Genomic DNA, 26778 nt, shown 5'->3' with positions numbered 1-26778 from the left:
TTTTCTTCATCTTCTTCTTCTCCTCCTCCTCTTCCTCCTCCTCCTTTCTTTTATTTAGTTTTGGGGGGGCCACACCTGGCAGTGCTCAGGAGTATCTCTAGGCTCTGCACTCAGCAATTGCTCTTGGCAGGGTTTGGGAACCATATGGGATGCTGGGGATTGAACCTGGGTTGGCTGCTTACAAGGCAAGTGCCCTACCTGCTGTACTATGGCTCCCCTTCGGTGACGGTTTAAAGGGCATAAATTACCTAAAAAATGGTAGGTAATTTTTATAATACCCCTCAACATATCCATGCCCTTTGACCCATTTTCTGTACTTGGAAGATCAGAAGTGTAAGCAAACAAAAACGAATGTACTGATGCTAGTTTCATCAGCAAAGTTAAATTATTGAAATATCCACTTATATGGCCATCATTGAGTTAATTATCTTGTTTTTATTTACTATTAATGCTGGACATTAAAATCAGTTTGGCCACATGCAAGGCAAACACCATACCTATTGTACTATCTCACTGACCTCAAATGTTCTATAAAATTGACTTCTGAATTAATTTAAAAGATTAAAACAAAATTAAACTATTTTTTTTAATAAAGAAAATGATTTCAGTAACAGAGTCAACATTGGAAATAATCATTTTCACGTTACCTATGTAAGGACAAATTCTGAAAGACTGACATAAAGACTGACAATTTTATATAACATTATTTTAAAAGAAACAACTATTATTCTTAATACCTAAGTGCTCATTATTAAAAAGTATAGAAATAAGAGCTAAAGTTAGTCTATATTTATTTTTTGGGTGGTGATGGTACCAGCGATCAAACCCAGAGTCTAATGCATACAAGAAAAGTGCTCTCAGTGAGCTATATGTTAGGTTTGGTCTATGTGCAGGGTTAAATATTTTAGAGTATAGAAAAACTATCTACTGATGCCTTTTCCAATTCTTCTCTTAAAGATTAGACCTGTTAATAATGTTCTTGTATATCCTTCAAAAAATGCCAGCTATGTCTCTATATATTTTAATTTTATATCAAGTTGATCAGTATCATGCATTATTTTCCAAGGTCTTTCATTTGTAAGTTCTCTTTCCTTTTAATATATCTTTCATTTATGGCATGTAAAACATTTGGAGTTATTTATTAGAAAAATCTTTTAAGTTATCCTATTAGTGTATGACAGGTGGTGTGCAGTGCATTTTTTCTGACAGGCATGATAGAGTCAGGGTGGTGCATAAGAGTTCATTGCACAGATCTTGTTAACAAACTAGCATTTAGAAAACGAATGCCTTAGTTCATTGCTCTATTTTCATTCCTTCTGTGCAGAGCAGATGGCTCACTGGACCTAATGCACTTGCATGTTTCCTGTCCTATCTTTGCTGATGTGCCCTGCCTGCACCTGCCGTGTCAGCATATTCTACCATAGTTAATTCTCGGGGGTAGCTAATGCCACCATAGCTTTTCTTTACTGAATGATAGCATTTGCATCTGAGTCCTTATGTTTGGTGCGTGGACTGGTCAAGTACATTTTCTTGAGTTTCTGTAGAATTATTTGGACCCAAAGTATTATCCCATTGATTCAGCTTTGAAGTAAATCCCACTTCTTACTCATGGACGCTTTGTAGGATAAAGTAAAATAGGTATCATTAAAAAGCAGTTGTCCAGGAAAAATCAGGAGTCCACTTCCAGTCAGTCATTAGGGTCTTTGGACCCCAAAATTATTCACTGGGTACATTAGTGGTTCTGATTCTTCTGCATCAGTGATTTTTTTCTTTGGAATAGAAGGTCCAGGACTCCTACTCAGTGCCCACCAAATTTCTTAGTATTGAATCTAGTTAATTTAACATGCATTAATTACCTGCTTTTGGGAAGAATTTTCTACTTTTGTATTCTAGTTAATCCAAATACTGTGGAACCTTGAGATTCAGGTTGGTGAGATCTCAAATCAGTTTAAGTCCAGACATCTTTTTTCTATATGTAAGTATATTTTAAAGCAAAGTGGAATATCACGAATATGTAATTTTCTGTTTTGCATGTATCTTTTTAAAAAAGTTTCCTCATCTTGGTATTCTTGATATGCCAAAAACAGTAACAACAAGTCTCACAATGGAGATGTTACTGGTGCCTGCTCGAGCAAATTGATGAAAAATGGGACGACAGTGCAGTGCTATAGTCTTCGTTCAAAATATAAAACATCTTTTTTGTGTGTGTGTGTGTGTGGGGTATACCTGGTGCTGCTTAGGGTTTACTCTTGGCTCTGAGCTCAGGGTCACTCCTGGTGGGGCCTGGGGGACCATTTGTGTTTTCCATGATTGAGCCCAGGTCAGCCAAGTGCAAGGCAACTGCCCAAATCTGGTTCTGGTCGTTCTGTCATTCTGTCTTTCTGGTCCCTGAATGGATTAGTTTGAAATAGATGGATATTTCATTCTGTGAATGTTCACTAAGTAAACTATTTCATAATAGTTTAAAAATTTGTACTAAATATTATAGACAACAGTAGAAACCTTTTGCATATATTTATATTAACTTTTTTAAGAATAAGATTTTAAAAGGACAATTATTGCATCAAGTAGTATTTAGCTATATGTCAGAGTCTTTTAGAATTTGTGCTAACATAGGTAACATGAAAATGGTTATTTCCAATCCTGAGTCTGTTACTGAAATCATTTTCTTTTTTTAAAAAATAGTTTAATTTTGTTTTAATCTTTTAAATTAATTCAGAGAAGTCAATTTTATATTTTTCTATAATTATTTTTAAGTATAAACTAATTTAAATTTTATAATTATAAAATACTTAGTGAATCACCGTGAGGGTACAGTTACAGATTTATACATTTATGTGCTCATGTTTCCCTCATACAAAGTTCGAGAACCCATCCCTTCACCAGTGCCCATTCTCCACCACCAGTAAACCCAGCATCCCTCCCACCCTCCCCAATCCCATCTCCCCCCACCCCACCCTGCCACTGTTGCAGGGTATTCCCTTTTGTTCTCTCTCTCTAATTAGGTGTTGTGGTTTGCAGAAAAGGTGTTGAGTGGCCATTGTGTTCAGTCTCTAGTCTACATTCGGCACACATCACCCTTCCCCAGCATGGCCTCTGACCACATTTTACTTGGTGTTCCATTCTCTGAGTTCCCCTCTCCCCAGAATGTGAGACCAGCCTCCAAGCCATGGAGTCAATCTCCTGGTACTTTTTTCTACTATTCTTGGGTGTTAGTCTCCTACTCTGTTATTCTATATTCCACAGGTGAGTGCAATCTTTCTCTGTCTCTCTCTTTCTGACTCATTTCACTTAGCATGATACTTTCCATGCTGATCCACTTATATGCAAAATTCATGACCTCCTTTTTTCTAACAGCTGCATAGTATTCCATTGTACAGATGTACCAAAGTTTCTTCAACCAGTCATCTGTTCTAGGGCACTCAGGCTTTTTCCAGATTCTGGCTATTGTAAACAATGCTGCGATGAACATATAACACTTTTTATTTTTAATTGATACAAATATTATTACACATTACTGCCCTGAATCTTGACTTTATTTTCTATAGACATCCTTTTTGTTTGTTTTGTGATTGTTTTGGAGTATTTTTGGTTTGTTTTTATATAAGTCAGCAGTTATGGTCCTGGGATTGAAATGCCTGTTTCACTTTGTTCTTCTTGGACTTCCTTTCCTCCATTGCTGACCATGGATGAAGCATAGCCTTCCTGATTTCCCACTCTGTTTCACTAGCAAGTTGTAGTTGTCCTTATATGTTTAGACATATGTCTATATCTATCTATCTATCTATCTATCTATCTATCTATCTATCTATCTATCTACCTATCTATCTATCTTCTATCTATCTATCTATCTATCTATCTATCTATCTATCTATCTATCTATCTATCATCTATCTATATCACTGTAACTTCAGGGAAACATGATTGAAAGATATTTTTTTACCCAGTACTAGGATAGAATAGACAACCCCAGTAAGACCTGCGGATTTCTGTCATTGCCGTGACTTTTGCAAACATGGTTCCTCTCACATCTACAACATCATGGAGAGTTAAAGATTGAATTTGTACGAGATTCACTTTTGTAGGATTCACAGAAGTCTAGGTGGGATTCTATTTTTTTTGAACTCATTAAAGCAGAAGATGATTATCTTTCCTGTGATTTCTTTGTCCATGCTTTTGCTTTTGGGCAAGAAAGTTTTTTTTTTTTTATCTATATATATAGACTTTCAATCTACATTCTTTACCCCATTCCATATTTATCACTTTTCCTTGCTCTGAATAGTGGGACTATTATTTGTCCCCTAAACAGGTTTACATTCTTGTATAAGCTATTTATCTGTGGACTCATGGCTCCTGTGAAGCCTTTCTTGGGGCTTTATAGTTTTTTTTGTCCTTGTCCATATCTGTTCTCTCAATCTATCTGTGTTGAACTGGAATTTTGTGTATTGCAGAGCAAAGCTAAACACGTTGAATTTCAAAGAAATATGAGATATGGATAGAGTTGCCTGTATTTTCAGTTTGGGAATGTCAACTTTGGCATAAAGTAAGAATCAACTTATGAGGAAACATGGGGTAGCTTTATGGTTGTAAGAAGTATCATTTTAAAATTTCAAAATGTTTAATCAATGTTGTTGTCTTGGATTACAAAAATAATTAAGGAATGGAGAACATACTTTGTGTGCAGGAGACCTGATTTTAATCATTAGCTCCATGTGGCCACCCAACCACTGCAGAGAGCAACCTCTGAGCACTGGGTCAGGAGTAGCTCCCAGTCATCACAGGTGTGCCTTCCCTCCATAAACACTGTAATTAAAAAATGTTTACTACAAATGAAATTCAAAGATAACCCACCAAATAAGGTATTGAAAACCCATCATATCATATAGTTGATCTAACCTATTTTTTCCACTAAATCCCAGTAGAAATTTAGTTGTTATTTATAATTTTTAGCCTTTCATTGTCAAGTTTTATTTATGTATCTTGTCTTTATTGAATATAATTTCCTGAAGATAAAGCCTTGGGCTTCTTAAACTTTAATATTTTCTCTGCACTGTGTCTCAGTGTCTCCAAGTATTTGTAGAAAGAGTGAAAAAATTATAACTTTTTATTTCATTTTATCAGTAGTTTTGTTCTGTTGAACTAAAGTTCCTAGGGCCTAGTTTCTGCAGTAGTAAAATTAAGAGGAGAGTACAGCTGTACATGAGTTATAAAATATCTATAGGCATTACAGTGAAATTTAGGATTGATAAGAATGAGCTTCTGGGCCTGGAATATAGTATGGTGGCTAGGGTTTTTGCTTTGCACATGGTCGACCCAGGTTCTATCCCTCACAACCCATATGATCCCCTGAGCACCATCAGGAGTTATTCCTGAATGCAGAGTCAGATAAACCCCCAAGCATCGCTGGGTGTGACCCAAAAAGCAAAAAGAAATAAATAGATAAATAAATAAATAACCTTACGTAGTTGAGGGTGTTATTCTTAGGGTTGCATGCTCACTATGTAACATTAATTATCACTGTTTTCCACCCATGCTGCACATTTACCCCCAGAGCATAAAACCCTTTGGCTTCTATAGATTTCTCTTTGGACAATGGATAGCATTGGTATTAGATATTTTGATATAGTTGTTTGTGTACAGTTGTAGACTCAAGTGAGTGTAGAATCAAGTTGCTACCAATGTTTGCTTGAAGAATCAAAAATTTCACTGTACAATACTAGTTTATGTGTCTGGCATATAATGTCTATATTATTTCCTGGAAACGGTGTCATATTTATGATAAAGATCAAAGTTTCTAGAACAATCCGTCTGTTTATGTTTTATGGGTGGGTGGGGGTATACCCAACTGTGCTGAGGGTTTATTCCTGGCTCTGTGTTGAGGGATCGCTCAGGGTGGGCCTTAGGAACCACATGGAGTTCTGGGGATTGAACCCAGGTCAGTTTTGTGCAAGGAAGGCGTTCTACTTGCTATATGCTATATCTTTATCCCTTCTAGTCAGTTTAAACACGCCTATTTATTAGATCCTCCTCCATTATTTAAAATCATTCTGAAGATATAGCTCTACTAGCCGATGTATTTTTAGGGCATTCCACTGCACCACTGTGAAAAACATTCAGGTAAGTATATATCTAATGACAGTCTTCGAAATTTGTTAAGTAAAATAACCACTGAGCTAATCAATACATAGTGTGATGCTTTTTTAAAAAAAGTATTCAAATTGATAGGAAAGAGATATAGAAGAGTATTTATGGTTAATTTCAGTGCTCTATGATGTGTATAATTTGAGGTGTATAAAACAGAGAACTTCCATCTTTCACGCACTATTTCTGTGCTACTGAAATTTCCATTCATTGTACAATAAAATTGTTCTTACAAGCTTAAATGTAGCTTTCTAGAGAGAGTGCTAAATTTATGTTTGGATGCCTTGATAGCCACATGGTAGAGATGTTCTAAAATCTGTCTCCTTCAAGGCCTTTCCTCTGAGATCAGGCACAAGACAAGGATGCCCACTCTCACCACTCCTCTTCAATATAGTACTGGAAGTACTTGCGATAGCTATTAGACAAGAAAAAGAGATCAAGGGCATCCAGATAGGAAGGGAAGAAATCAAACTCTCACTATTTGCAGACGACATGATACTATATCTAGAGAAGCCTAAAACCTCTACTAAGAAACTCTTAGAAACAATAGACTTATACAGTAAAGTTGCAGGCTACAAAATCAATACCCAAGAATCCATGGCCTTCATATATGCAAACAATGAGGCAGAGGAAAGGGACATGAAAAAAGCAATCCCATTCACAATCGTGCCCCAGAAAATCAGGTACCTCGGAATTAGCTTAACCAAGGAAGTAAAAGACCTTTACAAAGAAAACTACATAACGCTACTCCATGAAATCAAAGAGGACATGAGGAAATGGAAACATATACCCTGCTCGTGGATAGGGAGAATCAATGTTGTCAAAATGGCAATACTCCCTAAAGCATTATACAGATTCAATGCGATCCCTATAAGTATACCCATGACATTCTTCAAAGAAATGGATCAAGCAATCCTAAAATTCATATGGAATAACAAACATCCAAGGATAGCTAAAACAATTCTTGGGAAAAAGATGATGGGAGGCATCACCATCCCCAACCTCAAACTTTACTACAAAGCAGTAACAATTAAAACAGCATGGTACTGGAACAAAGGCAGAGCCGTAGACCAATGGAACAGGGTGGAATATCCCTACACACAACCCCAAATGTATGACCATCTAATCTTTGATAAGGGAGCAAGAGATGTGAAGTGGAGCAAGGAAAGCCTCTTTAACAAATGGTGCTGGCACAACTGGACAACCACATGCAAAAAAATGGGTTTAGACCTTGACCTGACACCATGCACAAAAGTCAGATCAAAATGGATTAAAGACCTCAACATTAGACCACAAACCATAAGGTACATTGAAGACAAGGTCGGCGAAACCCTCCACGATATTGAAGATAAAGCTATCTTCAAAGGTGACACGGAACTAAGCAATCTAGTAAAAACAGAGATCAACAAATGGGACTACATTAAACTAAAAAGCTTCTGCACCGCAAGAGATACAGTGACCAGAATCCAAAGACTATCCACAGAATGGGAAAGGATATTTACACAATACCCATCAGATAAGGGGTTGATATCAATGGTATATAAAGCACTGGTTGAACTCTACAAGAAGAAAACATCCAACCCCATCAAAAAATGGGGCGAAGAAATGAACAGAAACTTTACCAAGGAAGAAATACGAATGGCCAAAAGGCACATGAAAAAGTGCTCTGCATCACTAATCATCAGAGAGATGCAGATCAAAACAACTTTGAGATACCACCTCACACCACAGAGACTAGCACACATCCAAAAGAACAAAAGCAACCGCTGTTGGAGAGGATGTGGGGAGAAAGGGACCCTTCTTCACTGCTGGTGGGAATGCCGACTGGTTCAGCCCTTCTGGAAAACAATTTGGACGACTCTCAAAAAATTAGATATTGAATTCCCATTTGACCCAGCAATACCACTGCTGGGAATATATCCCAGAGAGGCAAAAAAGTACAATCGAAACAACATCTGCACATGTATGTTCATCGCAGCACTGTTTACAATAGCCAGAATCTGGAAAAAACCCGAATGCCCCAGAACGGATGACTGGTTGAGGAAACTTTGGTACATCTATACAATGGAATACTATGCAGCTGTTAGAAAAAAGGAGGTCAAGAATTTTGTAGTCAAGTGGATGGGCATGAAAAGTTTCATGCTGAGTGAAATGAGTCAGAAAGAGAGAGACAGACATAGAAAGATTGCACTCATCTATGGTATATAGAATAACAGAGTGGGAGACTAACACCCAAGAACTGTAGAAATAAGTACCAGGAGGTTGACTCCATGGCTTCGAGGCTGGCCTCACGTTCCGGGGAAAGGGCAACTCAGAGAAGCGATCACCAACTACATTGTAGTTGAAGGCCATGTGGGGGAAGGGAGTTGCGGGCTGAATGAGGGCTAGAGACTGAGCACAGCGGCCACTCAACACCTTTATTGCAAACCACAACAGCTAATTAGAGAGAGAAAACAGAAGGGAATGCCCTGCCACAGTGGCAGGGTGGGGTGGGGGGGAGATGGGATTGGGGAGGGTGGAGAATGGGCACTGGTGAAGGGATGGGTTCCCAAACTTTGTATGAGGGAAGTATAAGCACAAAAGTGTATAAATCTGTAACTGTACCCTCATGGTGATTCTCTAATTAAAAATAAATAAATTTAAAATAAAAAAAAATAAAATCTGTCTCCTTCAGGATCCTTAGCTCGTGACCCAAATCTCACTGGAGAGGAGCTCAGTGATCAGTGTGTGCTCTGTGTTCTTACGGGACTTGGAAGCAATCCAAACTTCAGTTTGGTAGTTACTATTGATCACTAAGGTCACATTCCTCATTGATTCCAAAATGACAATAGACAGCATTGATACACATTTTCTATTCAAGAATTGTTGAGCGGATGGAAATTTGTTCTGGAACTTTTCCCGGAGAGTATATAGTTCATGTTCTGTATTTGTTGTAGTAAAAAAGCTGGCAATTGCATATTGATTTTCACTAAGACATGTACGATATGTGTATTTATCATACTTATATAATCAAAACTCACTATTAGACTGTGTAAATTGTATTATGGAAAATGGTGCTTAAATATTAATAGATTTCATTTCTCTAGTTAAATTCAAGATGCACGGGTAATGTATACCAGGTACCAGCAGAGGGCAGTAAATCTTCATAATTTTTTTCGGCGACGTCTTGGAAGGCATACATATGACCTAGTGGTACACTTCCCTTTTATATTTGACCTTCGACACAGGGTTCAAAATATATTTATTAGTTGTAAATTTGTATTTATATCTTATGAAAGAAAAATGATAAAAGTGATTATAACTATATACAATAAGAGACAATTATATTATTATTATTTTTATTTATTCTGGATTAGTTGTTTCTTAAAAGAAATGCCTGTTTTATGTGTAGGAAGTATTTGTATTTACCCTGAAATATCAAATTGAAGTGTTTCTTTAGTGAAATAAGATTATCACTCATTTTCAAATCTGTTGCAAGCTGTTCCCAGGTCAGATCATTCTAACAGTGTAATCGCTGTGTGAAGGGGGATGTGCATATGTGCATAAAAACATATGCATGTCACAAAAATAGAATAAATGATTGGGGTAAAGCATCTAAGCTCTTAAGTAGAAGTTTGTGAAGGGACCTGTACCTCTCATTCTTGCACATTCTTGGGCGTGAAATGGGCATATCTGGGAAGGACTTCAGTGAAGCATCTGAACTGGACCCTGTCTTGTCAGTTTACTGTAACTTCAAGGAAATGGGGAGAGGACACATCTGTGCCGAAGGAACCACAGAAACTACATGGTTGAGAAAGTGGCTTTGGTAGAAATGGGAGTTTCCATTACACACTTTAACACAGGATTCTCCTGAATTCTGTCTGGTCTCTGCTGCTTTTGGAATAGGGAGGTAAGGAAGGGGTCTTATTAAGGACATTATTTAGAATTTAGTTTTGAAGTGAAGACATTTCATTTATTCTGCCTGGGCTTGAATTCTGACTTTGTTGTTCACAAATCAAATCATTTTGTGGAAGACATATATAAACTGGGTAATAATATCATATAAGTAGTAAATGATGTAATGATAATTACCAGCATAGTGAGTAAACACATGGCATGTAATAAATGCTTGTCATCTCTTGTGAAATCTTGACATTTAGTAAATCTTTAAAGCAAATTGGGTCCCCATGCTCTCACATGGCACCATTGCAGACGTTGGAGATGCATTACTGCATTTTGCTTCTTAGATCTGCCCTGGGAAGTGGTCGTAAGCAGGGCCTTCTCATTTTGTGCTTTTACTATGGTGGGCCTACAGGTTTCTTTACCCTTTCAGTGGGCCACGCCCACTGGTGTCAGTGCTTACTTCTGGCTCTGTGCTCAGGGATCACTCCTGGCAGTGTTCTGCGGATCATATGGGTTGCTGGGTATTGAATTTGGGTTGGCTACAAACAAAGCAAGTACTTTACCCATACTTTTCATCTCTCTCTGACCCCTCAAAACATTTAGTATGTATTTTGTAAATCAGTTATGTAATTGGGGCTGGAGCGATAGCATAGTGGGTAGGGCGTTTGTCTTGTACGCGGCTGACCCAGGTTCGATTCCCAGCATCCCATATGGTCCCCTGAGCACTGCCAGGAGTAATTCCTGAGTGCATGTGCCGGGAGTAACCCCTGTGCATTGCTGGGTGTGACCCAAAAAGCAAAAAAATAAAAAAGTAGTTATGTAATTGGTTGTGCAAATCAGTTCAACTGCCAGGCCATTTGCCTTAGAAGTATGTCGTGTGATGTTATATACCATGGCTGAGAATTATGCTGTGGATATTATGGATATTACACAAGCATCTGTATATTCGGTTCACAGGGTTGATGAAATAAAATTTTTATCAAGTAAATACTCAGCACTAAGAAGTAGTGGAAGACATCATGGTATGGAATGATAATTAGCATTAAAAATGGCATGGGTTTGTATTTATTGATATTTATTACATATTTTTTAGAATGAAAACTAGATTTCCTTTTATGTTTAAAGGTATACATGCACTAACTTATAAATTATTGAAAGATATTTCAGGTCCTGGTGATTGAACTTAGGTCCTCATACACATGAAGTAGGCGCTCTATTATTGACCCCTTCATTTTAGAGGGGATCACATCTGGTGAGGCTACGGGGCTACTCCCAGTGCTGTGTTCAGGGACTCCTTTATGGTGGGTGTTTGTGGGGGACCATGCTATACTGACATCAAACTCTGGACTCCTATTAGCAAAGTACGGGTTCCAACCCTTGAGATGTTAACTTGCCTGCTAAAAAATGTTTGTGCGCTTTATTTATTTAGTTATTCATTATTATTATTTGCATTGTGTAGATTGAACCCAGGACCTCACAAATGCAAGGCCAAGCACTCAGCTGCATCTCCCCCAAATTTTATCTTAAAAAGAATCGTATCATTGTTATTTCCAGGTCAATATAAAATTTCAAGTATAGATTTTAGTAATATTTAGTGTAGGTCTGTTGATAAAATACTTAAAAAAATGGAGGTTAAAAACACTGGAGTGGTAGTTTGAAATAATATCACAGAAGAGGAATCTGGTGATCAGAATCAGTAATTTGGGACCAGAATGATAAGACAGTTTGTAGGGCAAATGCCTTGCACACAGTAGAGCTAGGTTGGATCCCCAGCATCCCACGTAGTCCCCCCCACTCAATTGCTGAGCATAGAGCCTGGAGTAACTCCTAAGCTTCACTGGGTGTGGCCCTGAAAACCAAAAATAAAGATCCCCTCTCCCAAAAAACCCAGAGCCAAAACATCCATCCCCTGTCACCACCAGAATCATGAATCTGTTGGATTTTTAAGGTTTTGGGTAAGTTACTTGTCTTCAGCTACAGAAAGAAGTATAAATGAGAGTGTAACTGTATCTGATATTCATAGTGATGAAAGTGCTGTTAAGCCACTTTATGATTTTGATATATTGTGTACCCTGATTAAGAGAGCAGGCCAAGTATATTAGGGAAGTGAGAATTAGTGGTGTTAAGTAGTTGAAATTTACACCCACGTGTCTCATGGTACATTTCACTTCCTACCTGTGTTAAATAAATCTATCCTCTTTAGTAATGCTACCAATTCTATCAAATGTTCATATTTTAAGCAGAAGATTTGATTAATCTCCTGTGCCTGAAAATGTTTTATTGTGTCTAGAATCTCAATTACTGTGTTTTGGTTGGGGAGCCTTACTTGGGATTTTTGATGGTTGTGTTTCTGAATCTGTCACATAGCTGATTATTCACACCCTGCATCTGGCCAGAGGGACTGGGTCTGTTAGCATGAGAGAAGAAGCCACACTAATCCTCCTTTGCCCACCCGGGACAGTGTGACTGATATCTTCTTAGGTGTCACTTAATGTGTGATCACAAAAAAGGGACAGCAGCACTCTATCTCTCACCCGCCGCCCGAGTTCAGTAGTCTAACGCTGCTTCCCCCACCCCGGGAAGGTTGATGGCAATGAGGAACCAGGGCCAGGCTGGTTGGTTTCAGTTGCAGTTTATTCCATTCTCATTTCCATTCTCCTCTGATTCTCCTCTTGCTTCTTCCGCCTCCATGCTACTTCATTCTCCTGCTTGCTCTGGATCTGGATCTGTATCTGGATCCCCCCAGCCCACACTTACAGCCTAGTTAAATCCCCAAGCATGAGGGGTTGGGGCTTACACATAGTTGTGGTTACAATTCTTTTCCTCAGGGGATGCTGTTTCTAGCATAGATTCTCATACAGCAAGATGACCTGCCTAAGGGCTAAATACCATATAGGGGTGCGTTTCTCTTTTCCTTAGTCCAACAAGCATACATTCATAATATTAATCATTTTGTATGGACACAGTAAGAGATACATTAAACTTATAGAACTGCTCCCCTGGGGTCATCTTGATCTCAGACTACAGTGCTCAGGCCAGATTATTTTCTCCTATCCCTAGCAGGGTCCTAGTATCGTTACCTTTGGATCATGACAGTATTTGTCTATGATCAAGCTCTTAACATAGTTAAGAATCGTGGCACTTTGGCCTGGCCCATATTGATGCCAGGGTAGCTCATAGCTTTCCTGGGGTCCTTTCAGTCCCTCGTCAGGACCCTGCTTTTGGGTTGCTAGGAACTAAGGGCAACTGAGTTCTAAGTCAAGAAAGCAGATGCCCGGGAGGAAATAATATTCAAAGCCAATTAAATCCCAAGTTACAAAGCACAATATTGATTGTCTTCCTGTGTCTATACAAAAAGGGCATTGTTTTAAAGTAAACTATTCAAAAGACATAAGTAGAGGAGAAAGGCTCATACATTTCACTCATACATATAAAATCATAGGTTTCTGAGGAATCTGACCTTACAAGTTAACAGAGACTGATTGGGGAAAAGGTGATACATTGGTTGGGGAAGAGAGCATAGAGAGGAGTTTACAGATAAACGCAGTGGAATGGAAGTGCCTCAGGAGCACTGTGATAAACCTAAACTTCCTGTGGCAAGGGGAACAGGACATACTAATGTTGTCTTAAAATGTTTAGAGCTACATTCCAATAAACACAGAGGAATGGAGGTGCTTCAGGAGCGCTGTGATGGGTATTACCAGATAAACCTAAACTCTTTGTGGCAAGGGAGAAAGGACAAACCAATGATATCCTACAACTTAATGCCATTCTTCTCCAGGGTGCCTTTCCTGCTTTGGCCCTGGCACCCCCATGCCCCAAGTCAGGTTCCTTATTTTGTGAGCGAGCTGAGGTCTCTGAGTGGGTAAGATAAGGAATCTAGTTCTGAAATTTGTTCTCCCCCTGGAGGTTGGGACCAAATGGACCTGTGCAGATGACTTTGCTCGAGCTCTTCTCCGGTTACGGGCAGAACCCGTCCACCTGTGAGGCCACCTGCCTGCTTATTCCTCCTCCTGCTGCTCTTGTTTTCCTAGTGCCAGCCTGCTGCTTCTCCCTGCCACCCCTGCTCCGCCCCGCCCCCCGCCACACACACACACACACACACACACACACACACACACACACCTTTGCAGCCCTTTTCCTGGATCTCTGTTGCTGTGCTCAGTGTGCTGTACACTGAATTTCCAGTCTCAGTCCTGCTGTCAGCAGGGTCCTGACCCTCACCAGTAGGTTAATAGGATTCGGATTTAACTGCTAGAGTTGCTTTACATGTTACATGAGAGAGTATACGCACAGCACTTGTTTTCCTCACAGTGCTGCGAACTGCTGTTCTCTGAGGTGGTGATAAGAGTCAACACAGTAGAAGGAGCACAAGTAACCTCAATCAAACACTGGGTCCAAACAAAAATGCACTTCAGAGCTTGTGACAGTGTGGAAAACCCATGTCCAAAATTAGTTACTTGTTTTTTTTTTTTTTAATCTGCTAGGTAATAGGCTTAGACATAACCTTTTCATTCTTCTTTTTTTCTTTTTAAATTTTATTTTCATAAGGTTGTTCACATTAATTGATTACATTTGATGTATCAACATCAGTCCCACCACCATTATACCTTCCCACCACCGTTCAAGCCTGTCCGCCACAGGCAGAATCTAGATAATTTATTTTCTGTTGCTTATTATGAATATTGTGAGGGGTCGTGTGTGCTCCTGAAATTCTAAATATGTAAATGATTTGGGTCCAGAGACATCTCTTTAGAGAGCTAATCCATTTTGAGATTTATTTGTAAGTCTCTGGATCAAGGCTGGTGGTGAGTTAAATATGGTCCAAACCACTTCGGAGGGGGGTGGGTTGAGTTTCCCTCCTTTTCCCAAACAGAACCCCAGCAGCCGAAAACCTCCAGAACCCAACCATTGCCATGCTTAACGCCACTGTCCACACGCTTGGACGAGCCTCACCCAAGACGGGATGAACCTCACCCAAGAAAACCCAGATTTGTGGGAACCTGTGACTGAGTCCTCCAAACCTGCTTGGATTGAGACTGGGCCTCCTCCCCTCAGAGTCCCCAGCTTTCCAGTAGCTTGGCAGTCACACCCACAAACTGCCCCCAGTGCCATGTAATCTCATCAACAGCCAAGACCCAGAGCCTATACACTAAAGAGCTCCCAGAAGAGAACGACACCGAATTTCCTGGACAGTACATTCTATCCATAACAAGCAATACAAAACAAATAATCTAGCATTGCCTTTTTGGCAGGTTTGAGTAGTGGTGGGACTGGTGTCGAAATATCATATGTGACCAAAGTAGAGAGGAAGTAGCACTGTTGTCCCCTTGCTCATCTATTTGCTTGAGCAGGCACCAGTAACATCTCCATTGTGAAACTTTTTTTTTCTTTTTGGGTCACACCTGGTGGTGCACAAGGGTTACTCCTGGCTCTGCACTCAGTAATCACCCCTGGCGGTGCTCAGGGGACCATATGGGATGCTGGGAATTGAACTCAGTTCGGCCGCATGCAAGGCAAATGCCCTACCCGCTGTGCTATTGCTCCAGCCCCTCCATTGTGAGACTTGTTGTTACTGTTTTTGGCATATGGAATATGCCACAGGTAGTCGTGAGAGAGTATGGGGAAAATTGTCTGCCACACAGGCAGGGAAAGGTTTGGAACTGGGGGTGGGGGGTGGATGCTGGGGATTTTGGTGTTGTGCACTGGTGAAGGGATGGGTGTTTGATGATTGTTTGACCGAAGATCAAACATGAAAGCTTTGTAGCTGTATCTCATGGTGACTCAATAAAAAGGGGGGAAATGGCCATACAGCCAGGAGCCTGAAGGGGCAGGAGACGGGAAGACACAAACCATCTTCTCTGCCATGTGGCCTGGCATCTTCAGAGCCTGTTCCCTCATACCTGGGTTTTTCTTCTGAAAGTGTGTGGCCCCCAGGGGTTCATCTGGAGTGGGTGCAGAGGGGACACCCACTCTGTTTGAGGAGCCCCAGTGAAATAGGCTCTGCATGGGAGATCTGGAGAGATCCCCGGTGAGCTGCTTGTCTTCCGGGATTCACTGCTGCATCTCAAACACAACCTTTTCAACAGTATGACCAGAGATGGAATGTGTATAGGTTTGTGTGTTCAATGATTTTTATTTTTCTATAATTCAAAGATATTTTTACTTACACAAGGTCGTTTCTTTTCTTTTAAGTTAAAACTTTTTTAATTAAAAAGCCATGATTCACAAAGTTACTGATAGTTGGATTTTTGGCATACAATAATTCAACACCAATCCCTCTACCAGTGTCAACTTCCTTCCAGATTCCCTCCCCCTCAAAACCCCAACTCCACCCATGCCTGTCTAGCTGACAGGCACATTATACAAAGTTTCAGTGGTTGCCACTTCGATCTCATGTTTTCAATTCTGTTGACACTGTGTTTTGGGTATATGGCTAAAACCCTCACTGATATCATGGGTATAACTGAAGCTGTGATGAGACAAGGCAGTATTTCTGCCTTAGTCAGAGTGCAAGTGTTAATATCTTCTGAACCCTGCTTACTACCAGAGCTCTGTGTGTATATGCCTCATGAATTACCATGAGATTTACCATGAGATTTTCTTTTTGCACTAAGTTTACTACAGAAATGAGAAGAAAATAATTTTTTTCCACCAGCATTTTTATGATCTATTATAAGAATCCTGGTACTCTGTACTTAAATTTTTTTCTTCATGCAGTAGCATTTCTATATTGTTGCAAACCAGTGGAGACTTACCATGTGCTGAAAAAATTGACAAATAAAAATATAAAGGAAACACGTGGTAGTCTCCCTCTGAAGAGCAGTGGAATGTGAAGACTGAAATTCTTGAGTCAGACCCTTAGATCAGTAACTAACAATTTCTATTCTGTGTTTTCAAATGAGTAAACAAAACATCAGCAGTTATACCAGGAAAAGTAAATGTTCAGACTTATTTTTTAGGTAATATAAGTTGATTGCATTCTTTTAAAATTAGCTGCCCAGGGATATGAATTGAAAAAAGATTTTTTTTTGAGTGAAAGTGTGCTTCTGGTATTAAAATTTAAATGCAGGCAAATTGGTTTAAAACTTTGAAAAATGTTTAAGTATTCTTGAAGCATATGGTGAAACAAACATGTTTGTTTTAATGTAATGCAGCATTTAAGTAATCTAAGATCCTGTCAGGCGAAGTTTGTAAAAAATTTATCTTGAAAAAGTTTTATGAAGTCTGTCCTTCTCTAGTCCATGTCTTATGGCAGCTGAGGAAGAATACCAATCACTTTCAAAGTACTTCTGAGGGTTAGGTTGTTAGCAGGTAAAGGAATGGACAACCCCCCCACCCCCAATTCTTGTGGTTGGTCTTGGCAGAGGCCCTTCATGGGATGGGTCTCAGCTCTGAAAAAGGTCTTACTTCTGGGCTCCCCTCCTCCCTTCCTTTTCTCTTCTTTCCTCCTTTTCTCTCTTCCCGATTCCTTTCTTTCTCTTCCCTTCCACTTTTCTCTCCCTTTCTCCCTGTCCCCCTCCGTTTTCTACCCTTACCCCTCCCTCCTCCTCCTTTCCCTCCATTCTCTTTTCTTTCTTCCTCCTCTTCCCTCTTCTCTTTCCGTCCCTCCCTTTAGTTCCTTCCTTCCCTAAATCCTTCTCTTTCTTCTCTTGCCTCCTTCCCCTTCTTCCTTTCTTTCTTCTAGAAAAACAAGAATTTAGGGAAAAGCAAGATTATACTTTAGTATAATAAATTCAAGTAGAATTAAAAACTGAGACAGTTACTATTAATAGGAAACAGTGATGTGACATCCCTGATATTAGCTGATAACAGAATTGTTGGTATTTTGTACAATTTTAATTGGAATCTGTTACTGTAGAAATAAAAAAGCATGTCAGTTGTATATGGGTGATAAATTAAGCTCCAGGATACTAAGAACTCTTTCAGGATCAACCACACTTTCTGTATTTAAATTTGAATTTTATTTTGTTGTCCTTGTTTAGAGCTCAGAGTCCAGTTATAATTTTTGCTTACAGCGTTTCTTATTTTTTCATTCTTAAAAGATTAACTAAGATGAAGATAGTGACAAAGGAGTAAGCTGTTCTCTGGTCACCCTGTGGTACTCTAATAATATCCTTATGGTGTGCCACTTGTGGTAAAATCAGTGTATATAATGATGAATACAGAGATATTATCAGTGTCAGTGCCCTTTGACACTATAAAAACAGAATTAATCACTTTTTTACGTGTCTTTTTTTTTAAATAATGTAGGAGTACTGCTATCTGTTCAGCTGTTGATTAAGCTGATTGAATTTGGCATGAACTCCACATATTTTTTTTTTAATTGTATCATCGTGAGATAGAGTTACAAAGCTTTCACATTTGAGATTCAGCAACACAATGATGGAACATCCATCCCTCCACCAGTGCACATTTTCTGCCACCCACATCCCAGTCCTCACCCTGCCATCCCTTCACCAGTGTATATTTCCTGGTCAAGCACATTTTAAAGTTTGGTTGTTGTAGTTTGAATCTCATGCTTTTAATGTTGTTGACTCTGTAATGGAAGGAGAGGGACCTGGGGCACATGCATAGTGTAGAGGTATGCTATATACTACAGAGCCATCCATGTGCCTGGGGTCCCTCACCCACCCCTGTTATTTCCCATCCATCTTTCTCGCTTATTCCCTTGATTTCTTTCCTTCTCTGTCCTTCCTATACTCTAGGGTCAAGGGTAATCAAGGTACTTCCCCTTTACTACCTTGCATCCTTCATCCTTTATTCTGTATACCATAAGTAAGGGAGAACACCTGCTATCTGTCCTTCTTCTGACTTGCTTTATTTAACATCATATCCTCTTGTTCCATCCAAGTTGCAGAGAATTGCATGTTTTCATCATTCCTGCAGCTGTGTAATATCCACTGTGTTTATATTCCATGAATTCATCTTCTATTGAGACCACTGGGTATATCTCATTGGATTTAGAGCGCCTATGGGTCCCTAGAGCTGGCTGGGGGCAAAGGGTTGGGCAGCAAAGCCTCTGCAAAGTCTGAAGATTGACAGGGAAGTGTCTCAGGGCTGGCTGAGGTAGAAAGAGCAGGACTTAAAATCCCTGTGACACGCATGGTTGGATTTGTAGGTGAGCTCATTTTACTGTTTTAAGGCTTGTTAGATTACTGTGGGAATGGGGCAGACATGAAATTCTGGAATTAATTGAACTGTTTTCAACATTAACATTTAAAAATATTTACAAAATGGAATTTTTTTCCCAATGATGTATTTTTCAGTATAGAGCTTTCTTTGTTGCTTCCAAGTTATATCATTTTATAAATTTGCTTGAATGCCTCACACCTTATTTTTTCTTGTAGAAATAGGCAAGAAGCATATTATACATTTTTATTTCTTAGATTATGCAAAAATTTGTGTTCTGTCATCTACCTAAAAGTGTTTGTCTGCGTGTCTTCACATTTCCCTGAATCAGCCAGTGGGTTGTATGGTAGGTTAAAGGGAGACGGAACAAAAGAAATTGACCTTCCTCTATAGCAGTCATTTGCAGTGTATTCTGTCCTAACTCCCACCATGATGAGGATTTGGAGATGCCTGCCACTTTGGAGACTGGAGATTGGGGGTTAAGTTCCCTTTCAAATTCAAGAAACAGAAAATGATTGTTGTAGTTTTGTCATTAGGAAGTCATTGTCCTTATTTTGGGCACTTTTAATGCTCTTCTAGTGCCAAGATTTGATAGCTTTTAACCCTTAAGGAAAAGAATAAAGACGTTAGGGCTGGAAGCTGGGAGAGCCCAGAGCTAGAGGCATCTCTTCACGTGCTTAGTTCCATCCTGGTGGCACTGTTGTTTGTGATCCCTGGTGCTATAGCAGTGTGACATTGGGCACGTTGCAACCAAGTTTGTGTGACACCCCTCAGCCCCTCAGGTCTGCTGAATTTCCCCTCCTGCTCCCCACTTGTTATCACACAGCAACAGCAACTGCAGAAGGAAGGGAAGTGGGGAGAAGAACAAAGGTGTGGAGACAGATTCCTTTGCCTGATTCAGGACAAGGAGATGATCTGGTTTTGTTTGATCTTTCCTTCAGTGGTGCAGTAATTGATAGAGCTTTTTGGGTCCTTATTGTAGCTTTAATCTTGATTCATATGTACAAGGGAAGCATCAGTATTTGTTTCAGTTTTCCTGGTAAGTTTTTCTTTAAGAGAGATTGACTCCATTGTGGTAGGGTCTGAAACATTTTGTGAAAGAACAGATGTTTGAGATGTTCAAGAGGAAGACGTGGAGGAGAGATGTGGTAGAATGTTTTTGACAACCATGTGATTTGAGATGTGTTTGTAGAATGAGCAGTAGGTTCTTGTCACAAAATACTTTGAATATTAAGTAAGAGAAATTTGGGCTATTTTACTTGTATTATGGGGAGTCATTGTAAACTTTCTGGGGAAAGGTTTAATCTAAACTCTTTGAAACACTGTTTGAAAAATCAACAGTCAGTGATTTTGCAGTTTATTTGCAAACCAGGCTGTGCTTTGGGGCTGCCTGCTGGATGTGCAGGGCACCACGCAGTACTGAGGATTGAGCGGGGGCTCCAGCATGCAAAGCTGCCTCCCATCCCCATGAGCCATTTAGCCAAAGGCCCTAAATCTATAATTTTACTAGCTGCATTTTTCTTCTGTGGTCAGTTGTTTGACCAAATGATTTTTTTTTTAAACATTTTATTTAGCTAACATTATTTAGTTCCAGGTACATGAAAGGTAATTTGTATGGGGAAATAAAATTTGAATGAAGCCAAATCTGTCTCATCAAGTGCTTTTAGCATGATTTTTCCATTTCATTTATTTCCATTTCAAACATTGAATATTGCATACCTATTGAATGAATTTTTCAAAATAAGGTTGCATCTCTAAATAATTTTAATCACCTTTGAATCTTTTCCATTTTGTCCTAATGACTCCCAGAGCTCCCGGATCCTCTTCTCTGCCTGGTGGATGGTTAAATGATTGCAGATTATAGTGAAGCAGCCCAGTTCCGTTCAAGCTTCTCTGATTTTTAGGAAACGATAGGAATGGAGGATTTATTTATATTCCATTCATTAGAGATAGTTAGGTCATTAGGTTGTCTGCTGAGTGAAGTGAAGAGGGTTATCTCGCTCACACCAGTAGGAATCATTTTCCTTGACAGACGTGACTTGGTGGATGTGAGTTCAGGCTTCAAGCACAAAGCTGTGGGAGGTGTTTGGAAAAGCCTGAGGAATCATAGCTGCTCAGGTCAAGACAGGACTTTCGCTCTTGCAGTGAGCTTGTCCTCTCCGTTGGTCTTTCTTGGGTGCTTGGTTTCTCCCTGTGTGCCATGTCTTCATATTCCCAGTTCCAGATCTTCTATTCTTGACATCCACTTCTGTCTTTTCAGCTCGAGCCCTCTGCCACCTAAGCTGCAGTACACGCTTGGGCCACCTCAGCTCTAGCACACGCTTGGGCTGAAATACCCAAAGCCCACTCTTCATGATTGTTCATGTCTTCATGTGCTCACCTCCTTCTTTATCCAGTTGATATTCTGAGCCTTCACTGTCATTCTCCCCTTGGCTACCTAACCTTGCAAACAAACAAAAAACCACACAGACAACAAAGAAACAGTTATGTGCACAACAAGGAAGAGATGAATCAGGTTCACACTTGTGGGTTTTCATTTATTTATTTATTTATTTTTGCCTTTTTGGTCACACCCCGTGATACACAGGGGTTACTCCTGGCTCTTCACTCAGGAATTACTCCTGGCCGTGCTCAGGGCATCATATGGGATGCTGGGAATTATACCCGGGTCGGCCGTGTGCAAGGCAAATGCCCTACCTGCTCTCCTGTAGCTCCAGCCCCACACTTGTGTATTTTTGTTTTTGTTTTTTGCTTTTTGGGTCATACCTGGCGATGCACAGGGGTCACTTGAACCCAGGTTGGCCACGTGCAAGGCAGATGCCCTACCTACCTGCTGTGCTATCACTCCAGCCTCACACTTGTGGTTTTTAATGAAGTATTTTTTTCTTTGTGACTCTGAACAGTTTATAACTAAATTATATTTATATTTATTTGAATGGATATCTTATGAGCACAGTTTTAAGTTTTGGAGTCTATAATGATCACAATTTACATCTTGTGTGAAGGTTTGGTGCATAGTGAGTTATATTCATGAGTTTCTCTGGATGATTGACTATGGTGACAAAAGGTTACACATTTTAGCTTTATTGAATTACAAAAATTAACTTCTTGAGTTTATTTACTCTGGAATCAGGTGATAGAATATAGAACAGCCATATATTATGGACAACTTACGAATCTTATGAGAATTGGAATTTGATGACCTTGCTTATGTTGGTCATATAACCAATTCAGAAACTTCTATTTTTGTTGTTGTTTGTGTCTAGTACTTTTTGTGTCAATGGCTATAGATTTCAGAATAGTCTTTTGGGGAAAAGGGTATCGCTCCGTCTTTAAGAACATCATTTTTCATTTGCATCTATAGGAACCAGAGTCAGGAGATTGAGAATAGGATGATTCTTGTGACAGCTCTAGTCTGACATGTGGGACCTATAGTTTCTTTCCTTCCTGATATTTGGAAATGTCTTAGTAATTTGGGGGGAGCATTTCTCATCTCCTTAGTCAAGACACCTCATAAATCTTACCAAACTTTACCACGAACTTCTCACAAGCTGCAGATACTCTGAGAATCCTCTTATAATTTTTAGCAGTGTTGCTTGCTTTTCTTTTGCAAACTGTAAATTATAGGTCTGAGTGATAGTACAGTGAGTAAGGTGCTTGCCATGTACATGGCCATCCCAGGTTTGGTCCCTGGCATCCCATCTTCCGATCTCTGCCAGACGTGATCCCTGAGAGTAGAGCCAGGAGTATGCCTTGAGTACTGTTGGGTATGACTCAGAAACAGGGAGCGAGGGGTGGGGAGGAAGCATAAATTGTAATTTTATCCTTATATACAGAATCAGAACCCTTGAAGGGGGAGGTATATTATAGTTGTGTCAGCTTTTGTTTATTTGAATTCATCATGATGGAGGTCATAGGTTCACTTAAATGCCTGCTTGCAGAGTATTCATGCTAGAGAACTTGATCTAACAACTGACTCTGTCTCACTCTGACTTCTGGTTGGACGCAGACAGTGGAAACAGCCAGGATACTGGAGAAGAGGGAGAGTTGGCAGCCTAGAGACACAGCCCATGCTCACACTTCTTTTGGGCCATTCTCTGAGGGGATCTCCTGATTTTGCTAAGTATGTCCCTGCTCTTGACCCTTTTCACCCTAGCATTATCTGTTAGCAGATTCATGGTACAGTTCTCTTCTATTTTTTTTTTTCTTTCTGTATTTTGCCTATCCTTGTACCATTTCTTAATTCAGTCCTTCTCAAATTACCCTGAATGTTTCACCTGTTTTCTGCTAGGTCCCAGAATCATATAATATTTGCTCAGGAAACTCTTCTGGATTTTGTTTGCTTCTATAGTTTTTTATACTTGGGTACTCAGGTACATTGTGGTACATTGTGCCAGGGTTGAATATAGCCAAAGCACTTGAACCATGTCTCTGCCACATATTTTGTCTGAATTTTTGTTAAGTTAAACATAAAATAGGCTTATATATTTTTTTTCCTGAAAAAAACATTTATTCTTTGGTCTTTCAATTCTGTATTGACTCTAAATATAGACACATTTAACACAATATGTACAAATGAGTTGTCTGTTACATTTATTTTTAGAATTAAAAGTTAAGGGCATCAACAATAATTTTGATTGTAATAATGTGTTATTAGTAACAACTAATTCTGATGTGTTATGGCACTGGCTCTCTCTTTAAAAATAATTCATGTCCTAGCATATAAAGAGACAATGGGTAAGGCACTTGCCTTGCAATGCAACCTGCCCAGGTTAGAGGCCCGAGCCCTGCCAGGAATGATCCCTGAGCACAGAGCCAGGAGTAAGCCCTGAGCACAGATGAGTGCAGTCTAATGACCCTCCCCCGCCACACCACCAATAAACATATTTTTGGGGCCAGGGAGATAGTTCAAAGGGGTGGAACACATGCCTTGCATATAGAGTTACATTCCTAGCACCTTATGTTCCTTTGAACATCTCTGAGTCCTGAAACCTAATCATCAGGCCCCATGCATCTCTTGTCTCACCATGTGTGGTCCTGTGTACCCTTGAACACTACTGGAAAACTTCCTTCCTCAGGAAACTACAACAAAATCTGTTCTCCCCTTCCCCCCAAATCAGTTAACAATAAACAAAAAATATGTATTAGGGGTCTAGAGAGAGTCTCAGTGTACTGACAGAGTACTGTGCATGTGGGATGCTTGTGTTCAACCCCTGGCACCACCTGATCTCTGGGCTATCTGGGACCCAGCCTCTGAGCACTGAGCCAGGTATAGACCTTGAGCACCACTAAGTGTAGTGCCGCACTCCCTACACCCCCCCAAAAAGGGTTTTAGTGCCAAAGCTAGAACACTGATGTTGATATGTTTTGTATTAGGGAATCATAGGTGAACCAGGTATATGAGAGTGGACTTTCAAACATTCAAGGAAACCTGAAGTTCTATCATTAGTCTTCTACTGTCTCTGTGGCATAATGCTTTTCTTGAGGATAGGAAATAAGGGCTCTTGATCACAGATCTTTATCATTTCTGCTTAAACTTGCACTGATACATAGGTTCTGTAGATTATCCTTTGTTGGACTCATTCTGATCATAGGTGAACACTCCAGTGCTGATGCAATTGGCAACGTCTTATCATAGTCACGGAAGAGTTTCTGGAGGAATAATCATGATATGGAAAGCATTGTAGAAATTGTTCCCTGTGGAAAGAAATGAAGTTTTTGAGTTTGTAGTAGCTCAAATGGTCGAATTTCACCCTAAGAAGTGTCAAGGTAATGAAAGTTGCCTGTGGGATGTGTGAAAGAGCCATTTATTGTGTTGTTTCAGTTTATTCTGTAGAACTGGATTGCCAATCAGTGGTGTGAGATTTTATGATGGATACTTAATCGACCCTGAGTTTCCCTTCTCTGGATTACTAGAAAGCAGGTTCAGAGGAAAGCCACGAAGAGCAGTGAAAGCTTGTGGTCAGAGAAGCCCTGTTGGGGCATCGTGGTTTCATTTTGCTTTTATAAATTTCCAAAGCACCACGCTGATGACTGTGAAAGGAAAGCCTTTTGAACGTCCCTACATGGATCAGGTGTCTCCTCTTTGTGAGCAGAGGATCCTGTGGAATAACAAGTAGGTGTCAGGCATTAGATCTTACATTTCCTACAGCTGTAGCTTCAGCTGGCAGAGGCAGCTGTGGGGTGATGTGGCAGTGACCCTGCCCTTGTCAGGACTTGAGACAGCCACCCACTTTTGTCACTGAGCTTCAGTTTTCTCTTCACTCACATGACAATGTCTGTAAAATATGCTGCTATGAGAATTCAGTAAACTAATGTAAGGAGAGAGATGTAAATACAGAGAGAAAATGAACAACAACAACAAAAATCCTCATCAAAATGAAAAGAGAGATACTAAGTGAAAGGTGGAATATTTTCCTGAGAGCTAGTTTCATTTTTTGCTTTGATGAGCTTTTATAGTCGTACTCAGGTTTTTTGCATAATCACAATTACATTGTGCTGGTGCTTTATAGCAACAGTTGCAATGTAAAACTGATTATATCCTTTGCAGTGAGAAGCCACAGGATCTTTCCAGTTTTATCTTCAGACTCTCATTTATATTTGGTTCTAGTTTCTACGGCAAATCAAGACCTAGTGCTAAAACACATGCTGGGAAAAAGAAATCAGATGCTCTGCTTCTGAATATTGTTATCACAGATACTGACTAGGCGATCAGATGCTAAGAATTCCAAAGCAATGGGAATATTTTTGGTAGTTTTTAAGTTATTAGAAGGTGCTCCTAATATTTTGACTAATATGAGAGACTGTATTACAGGGGTTTAGGTTTTGTAGTTTGGATTGTAAATTCTGTTCACTGCATCCACTCATCATCATTTGTCGTCTTTTTATTTCTCAGTTTCTTGTTCATAAACATCAAAATAATCAGCATATACAGTTAAATATATGACTTTTCATCTCCCTTGATTTATATGACTGAAGGAAAATATGTTGGGCGATTATAGCTTTTGGGTGAAATCAATATTTTTTAACCATAACAATTGAAAAAAAAAAGACCTCAGTAAACTGTTTTCAGTAAAATCTCTGACTGATCCTCTGGTGAGGAGGCTCCTTGTCCTATACAGTGGGCCAGCCTCTCAGTTTTCCTCAGTGGAGACAGCACATCAGTGGACTTCTTCCATTCATGTAGCATCTCTCTTGCAGAGGGAAGCTGTGTATCTTGAGCCCCATTGCATTAGCCTAGTAAGATGAAGTGATAAGACTGTATGGTGCCTCCATCCTCTGCACCTTCTTACTGCTCCTTCCTCTGAGGTCCCTTGATTATAATGGACTACTCCATTGCCTCAGGCACAGCCAACAGTCCCTTATTCTTGTCTTTCACTTTTGGTCTGTGGGGCCATTGTGCCTTTGATAAACTTTTCCATCTAGGTTTGCAAACCCTTCTGCTCTTAGAAAGAGTAGTTCACTCATTCTCTTTATTTCTGTTTCCACTCAGTTTCTCCATTTCGCATTGTTTCTGGAACCGCCTCCAGTCAGACTGTCACTGCTTCTTTCAAGATCTCTGGTTCAAACCTGGTAGCTAGTTAGTTTTCTGTCCTCATTTTACTCCACCCATTAGACTTTCTG

At 39.7% G+C, this 26778-nt stretch overlaps 1 protein-coding gene and 1 pseudogene across 3 annotated transcripts in view; one reads left to right on the top strand and one right to left on the bottom strand.

Moving 5' to 3' along the window:
* Positions 1–26778, top strand: part of KDM4C (lysine demethylase 4C) — a 432788-nt gene that overhangs the window by 137063 nt on the left and 268947 nt on the right. The gene's annotated exons all lie outside the window — the stretch shown is intronic.
* LOC129401526 (small nucleolar RNA SNORA66) lies at positions 3943–4068 on the bottom strand (annotated as a pseudogene).

The sequence above is a fragment of the Sorex araneus genome, chromosome 1 (genome assembly GCF_027595985.1).
Source record: "Sorex araneus isolate mSorAra2 chromosome 1, mSorAra2.pri, whole genome shotgun sequence".
In the NCBI taxonomy this organism is placed as follows: domain Eukaryota; kingdom Metazoa; phylum Chordata; class Mammalia; order Eulipotyphla; family Soricidae; genus Sorex; species Sorex araneus.
Note: the sequence above shows the minus strand (reverse complement) of the source record. Positions and strands in the feature narration are given on the sequence as shown.